Here is a 7,389-nt window from a genome sequence, read left to right as displayed (position 1 = left end):
ATTTAGTAACACTAAGACCAGCTTAAATAGGCAGATTACAACCAGACATACTAGACAATATAGTAAATACTACAACATATCAAGGGAAATCAGGAAATATGTCTTCAGATTCAACACTGCATAAACTTTTTTTTTTTTCATTTTGGGGGAAATCCTTCCTAAGGAGAACTGGATGGCATAGAAAGAAGCTAGAAAGATTTGTAAGACACAGTTGAAAAAGTCATGTAACTGGCAAAAATATGGCTCCTTTGACTTCAAGATCTTAAAGGATTTGAAGTTAGTCATTAAAACCAAAAATTCCAAAGATTATAAATACTGGCTTTTGTGGGCATATCATATTGATAAATTAACCATTCCTGCTGAGGAAACCATTCTTTTTAGGAACCAGACTATTCTGACTTAACTCTCTTTCAGTTCCACCTCCTGAATCCTTGATTTGATCTAGCAAGAAACACACTCTATTAACCCACCTGGCCTTTGAGGAAGTTTCACCTCATACTGACCCTAACTAGGTCTGGAACCCTTCAGCTTCTCTCCCTGTCAGACACTACTCATCCCCAATCCTTCCAACCACTTTTCTCCCAATCTATCTCTCTACCACCCCTTACCATCCTACTATTATACCCTCCAGAGTTTCCTTCTTTTCACTACCTGTTGCCTGTCCATCTCCCCTATCCCCACCTGTAACATCCCTACCTGCCTTATCCTTTTCTCTACCCTCTTCCCCTGACAAATCCTTCCCACCTTACTATGATTTCTCCTCTAGACCTTACCCATTCTACTTCTCTCCTCCTCAGCCCCAAACCTATTCCTCTCTACCACAACCCCAGCACTGTCTCCAATCTTTTAGCCCTGTCTCCCCATTCCCTGACCAGCCTATTCCTCTCCATTTGCCCACTCCTCCCCTCCCCTACTAGCCTCACTACAACCCACTCCATTGAAATCCAGAAAATAGGCCAAGCACCAGTTACCACAAATGATTCAATTAAATGTCTTTTCCCTCTGAGAGATGTTCCAACATATAACAGACTTGGAGATTTAGTAAATGTTAGACATCATATACCTTTTTCTCCATAGGACATTGAGAGAGATTCAAAGAAAAATTGCCTTCCTTTGAATCTGAGTCTATCTTACTCAAAAATAAGGTTGAGAGCACTTTCCCACATATATTCCCACATGTATTGATGGGGAAGACTTGCTCCAGGCCTTGCTAATGGAAAGGGAAGGAAATAAAATTCCTTTTCTTGTTAATCAGGCCCAGGGAGTGGAAACACACCTAGCTGGCCAACTGAAGATCCTAAATAGAAGCAAAATTCAGAGCAAGATTACTTACAAATGTTCCAGTCTAGAAATGCATTGCTTAAAGCTATCTGAGCTTGTTCTGAAAGATCTGGTACCTGGACTAAATTAGAAAATTTAAAACAAGAAGATAATGAAAACCCCTCTCAGTTTATGGATAGGCTTATTGAGGTGGGAGGTAGATATATAGAATTGCATCTTGATAGGGAAAAGGATATTAGACACACTAGAATACAATTTGTGAAAAACAGTTATAAGGTAGTTAAGAATTATTTTACGCCTAGTTGTCCAAACTTGCCTACTATGAACCTTGAAGACTTAAAAAAAAGAGTGGCATTTTTTGCTTTTGAGGGACATGAGGGAAAGGAAAGGGAGAACACTGATTTAATGGAAGCATTATGGAAGGAAATAAAGGAATTATCTGCTAAAACAGGGAGAGAAGGATAAAGAGAACACTACTTCAGTAGAGTCATTGAGGAATAAAATAAAAGGATTGACCAAAATAGTTGCAAAGGCAAACCAAGGAGAGGTCATAGCTCCTTTATGAGAATCCACAGAACAACAACTAGCATGTTATTTTTGTGGAAATGTGGATAATGTAATTATGAAGTGTAGAAAGAGAAATTGGGTAAATAGAAATATAAGCTTCAGAAGTAATGTCAATAATAGGAGAAATAGCAATTTGAATGAGGCAACTCATAACTCACACTACAACCCTTGATCTCAGTGTAGAGGAATCCAGAGAAATAGCCTGGAATCTTTCTGATGTTGTGAGGGGAGGGGGAATGCTCTAGAGATAGAGGTTGAGACATTCAACTTCACAAAACATGCTGTGTTAATGCCTATTATCCCATTCAGTTCCCCTAAGCAAAATAAAGAACTTCATGTGTCCGTGAGATTTGGGAACATGTATTATGATTGCCCGTTAGACACTGGAGCTTCTAGGGCAGTTTTGATGAGTAAACTTGATACTGAATGTATCTCTGAATTAAATAGGTATGTTGGGAGCATCTTTAAAGGTTCAAAAGCTTTTGAATGGTGTCTGTGGGACCCTTTTCAGTGGAACATTCTTTCCTTTTAATGCCAGTTCCCCCTAAAATTTGTTAGGTATAGACCTTTTATGCAACTTTAGAGACATAATAATTTGCTCTCCAGATGGCTCTATCAAGCTAGAATTGCCTGAGGAATACTTGAAATTGTTTCCAGTACTTCTTTAAGAGAGTCAGGATGTGGGAGAACCCCCTACCTTTGTAATTTCACCTGATATTCCTGAATCTCTATGAGCTACATCTTCTTCCAATGTTGGTCTACTTAAATCAGCTGATCCAATTCAGATTAAGACAAAAATTCCCCACCTCCTTCAATTCCTCAGTATCCCCTCTAAAAAGAGAAATAATCCCATGCAAATCTGAATATAATATACCTATTATTCCTGTGAAAAAGACAAAACAAAGTCCTAATGGAAAATGTGTACATAGATTTGTACAAGATTTGAGGGCTGTGAATAATCATGTCATAAAGAGATATCCTGTGGTTTCAAACCCAAACACAATAATTTCTTCTATTCCCAGCACAGCCACATACTTTATTGTAGTGGATTTTGCTCAGTATTTTATTCAATACCAATTCATGAGCATTTCAGGCATACCTTTGCTTTTACCTGGAAAGGCTGCAAGAGGTCATGGTGTCATCAGCCTCAAGGGTACGTGGAAATTCCCACCCTCTTTGCACAAATTTTGGTAGAAGATAATGATAATATTCAATTTAAACATAGTTGCTTAATTAAATATGTAGATGATTTAATCTTGGTTTTACCAAATGGGGCAGCATGCAAAGAAGATAGCAAACTTTGTCTGTCAGAACTATATATGAGAGGCCACAAAGTCGCAAAGGCAAAGTTTTAATGGTGTCTCCACAAAGTGGCATATTTAGGATTTATTTTAACTGCTGGTACCTGATCTATTTCTCCTATGTGCATTGAAGATATAAAAAATTAAGCACTACCACTACTAAGAAACCTTTGAGAGCAATCTTAGGGGCAGCAGGGTTTTGTAGTCAAAGGATCCCTTGCTATGGGGAAATCACAAAACGCCTTATATTCAGTCACTGAATTGCTTAGATTGAAACCAGAACACCTGTCAATTCTGTCAGATTGAAAACAAGCTATCTTATATGCTCCTGTTCTAGGTATCCCACATTATGATAAACCATTCACTTTATATGTTCATGAACAGAAAAGGGTGGTTTCAGGTGTTTAACCTATAGTCTAGGACAACTAATAATGAAGCAGATTTATCACTTTCCTATAATGAAAAGTAAGTGCAAAAATGGAAGCAACAATTTAAGGCAAAACAGATAAATAAAGTATGGGTTTCCTCTGTAGGAAAACCCCTGCTCCCTAGAAGTTTTTATCACCAAATATGCCAATAAGTGCATAAAAATGGTCACTTTGGCATTCAGGTTAATGTAGATTCTGTTAAGAAGGTATGGATAGCCCTTCCTATAACTACCATAGCCTCTAAAGTCTGTGTAGCCTGTTCCACTTGCTAGGCATATAACCAACATGCTTTTTGAGGCAAGGTTTTCAGTGGGCATCTTTTGGCTTAAACACCTTTTGAGCATCTACAAATTGACTTTATTACAATACCTAAAGTTGGACATTACAAAGTTTGCCTGGTCATAGTAGATTAGTGACCAATGGCCAGAGGCTTTTACCAGCTCCTGAGGCACAGCAGCTTTGGTGGTTAAAGTGCTTTTAAGAGAAATTATTCCTCTCTTTGGCCTGCCAGATTGAATTGACTTAGACACGGGAACCCATTTTACTGGTTCTGTTTTGTCCCAGATTCATTATTGTCTATGGGTCATTCCCTAATTCCCTATACCATATCACCCCCAGAGCTCATGTCAAGTTGAGAGAATAAATAGAGAACTTAAGACCATGATTGGAAAATTGTGCACTGAGACTCACTTGAAATGCCCTGAAGTCCTCCCCTTAGCTGTTTTGTCTTTGTATCATAACTAGTGGAGTTTTACATATCTCACCATTTGAAATGCTCTTTGGCATTCCTCAATTCAGGTTAAGCCTTTTGCTCCTGCATACACATCATTACTAAGAGGGGACACTTCTATTGCTTCTTATATACAGGATTTACAGATCAGATTATGAGAACTCCATGAATCTGGAACTGCAGTAAAAGCAGGCCCTCTAGACTTCTCGCTCCATGACCTACACCCAGGAGACAACATGTATATAAAGAACTTACAGCATGCTGAGCAACTCAGCCTTCCTGGGAAGGTCCATTTCAAGTCCTGATATCTACTCCTACAGCTATTAAAATTGCAGAAAAGGACTCCTTGGATTCATTACTTCCATGTAAAATGGGTGTCTTCTATTGATGTTGAATGATTGTATTGTGTCACATTTTTTGTATTTACTCATTGTTTTAAGATTTAGTTTTGTTTTTAAATTCACATATTAATATGACCTATCATATTTCATTTTAATGTCACACTTAATTACTGTGTTTTGGTTATTAGCTATCTGTTCTGTTACATTGTCTTTATTTATACCCTCCCCCTATGACTGTACTGGTGATAATACCATTATAAAAGTCCATAGACAAGTTGAACAAACTCTTTTCCAGGAAAATGCCATTGGTCCTCATGGGTGCTGGGTGTATCACGAGATTCATCAGACCTCTTTTCTGTCATGGGAGACACTTCCAGTCGGCAGTAATGAGATGTTACTACAATTTGCAACAAAAGGAGGTCATATGTTGTCTAAATGATCTTTTTCTTCTTTTGCTTTTGTTAATTGTCACATTAATGATGATGGGAAGGCACTGTCAAAATGGTTACAACCGGTGTCAGTGACTTTTGAAATAGTTGATGAGCTAAAAACCTCAATTGATTTTAATGGGTCTTCAGAAGTAATTTTCAGATATCTAGGATCACCACTACCTATGACTGATCATACTTCCATCTTTGACTTGTGTGTAAGAAGAGGTAAGGATCCATTGAGTAGTAGTAAGTACATGGGAGACAAGGCACAGTGCAAACATACTATTGGATTCCCTACCTCCACATTTATCTGTGCTAGAGTACAGCTTAAAAATGAAATGTATGCGATGTTTAAATACATGCTTTTTGTGGCTATTACAATCTCATCCCAGAGGAGGGAGGATTTCCCATGGAGTTTGGTTAACCCTGGACAATTCTATATTTGTAACTCCTCAGCATACTCTATCCTTCTACCAGGATGGTATGGTAATTGTGTTTTGGCCTATGTTATTCCACCTGTATCTGTGCAAGGTCATGCTGTTGGCTGGATAGACAAATCAACAGCCAGGCTTCTATGTTCTGGATGGCATTCTAGACCAAAGAAGCTAAGACCAAATTCAGTAGCCTCTTCATCAGCAGAACAGAGGTTTTTCTGTGCTCTCCTGCCCAATTTTGGAATGGTGGCAGTAATAGACTCTATTAGGAATTTCTCAGCTGAGGTTGAAAGATTGACTCAAGATGTAGCTCAAGCCATCTACCAAACCACTAAAGCCATCTCTTATCTACAGGAGGAGATTGACTTCTTAGCAAAAACAGTCTTACAAAAACAACTGGCCCTCAACATGCTCACAGCCACAGGTGCTTGTGCATTTATTAATCACTCTTGTTGTTCTTATGTTTGGCTATCATTCTGGTTCCCCCTATCCCTGACAGTGGAAGTAAAATCAGACTAGGGAATGATTTTTCCCATTTGATGCTGAAACTTAGTTCCTCTTTTATTATAATTTAACAGTTTTCTGTAGTCCTGGCTGCAAATGGATAAAGTGCTGTATTGCTGCTATTGTCCTACAGGCTTGTGGGACATAAGTCACTTTAATTGGACCTTGCCTGTGATTCAAGAACCTGTTACAGATTTATTTTTTCTTGACTCAGAATTTTATACACATAAGATTTTTTAATCATTTCTATACTTAAAATTTGTATATAGAATTTAATTTTTGCTTTTATATTTGGGATTTTCTGGGGGGTGTTTTTTTCTTTTGACAATTGTTTCATATACCACATAATTCAGTCTTGTATCTCAGAGTGATTCTGGTGTTTGCCAACACCCTCCTCATGGGAGTGGGTGGTTGTGTAATTATCCAAAAATCCAAGATTTAAAATGGTTTGGAGAAATTTTAGGAACAGAAACTTGCCAACATCATGAATCAAGAAAGTGGATCCTTTTGGAGAAGGTGCTGAAAGGATGCCTTCAGAAGCCACACACTGCATCAAAAGATCCAGAATGAACTTTGGTATATAATGAACTGAACTGAAGGGGTTTGGACATACTTATTTTGAAAGTAAACTCTTATGCCAAGAAAGGACTGTACCCTAATTGTCCTGTTGTTAAATTTGGTTTTCAGTTTCCTAGAAGCATTTTTTTTAATTGAAGAGGAAGGGTTTTCAGAGGTCTGAGCTTTCACTGCCTCTATGCCACCATCTTGACTATCAGTTCATATTAAAGGAAGAATAAACTTTCCTTCAATGGGTTTGGGGCACAAACTCTCTTGGAGAGTATATATGTGTGTGTGTGTGTGTGTGTGTGTGTGTGTGTGTGTGAATGTGTGTGTGTATGTGTGTATAATATAATATGTTGCTTTGTATTATAAAGGTTAAATAAAAGAATTAATAAAATAAGGATGCCTTAAGAACTAAGGGAACTAGTTTCCACTCATTCCTTTTTCACTGCAAAATGAATTTTTTCTAATCTTGGGAATTCATCCAAGCTGCTCTATAAATCTCCTTATTAATAACTAAAATCCCCAAAAAGCACTATCTGACTAAACTGACTAAATGCTTATATATATATATATATGTATATATATGTACATATATATACATATATATATGTTCAAATATCTTTATATTAATGTCTCCAAGTAAGTAGACAGTGAGCCAAAATGACAGAGGTTCACTCAGTTGAACATGACTCTTAGGTGAGACTCAGAGTTCAAACAAGCACGATATTGTTTGATTTTTCTTCAAAACCAAATGTTATCACAATAGCAAATAGAAGCTGATTTCCTTCCTGGTGTTTTGCAAAGTCAA

The sequence above is a fragment of the Monodelphis domestica genome, chromosome 3 (assembly GCF_027887165.1).
Source record: "Monodelphis domestica isolate mMonDom1 chromosome 3, mMonDom1.pri, whole genome shotgun sequence".
NCBI lineage: Eukaryota > Metazoa > Chordata > Mammalia > Didelphimorphia > Didelphidae > Monodelphis > Monodelphis domestica.
This window is presented reverse-complemented; position numbering follows the sequence as displayed.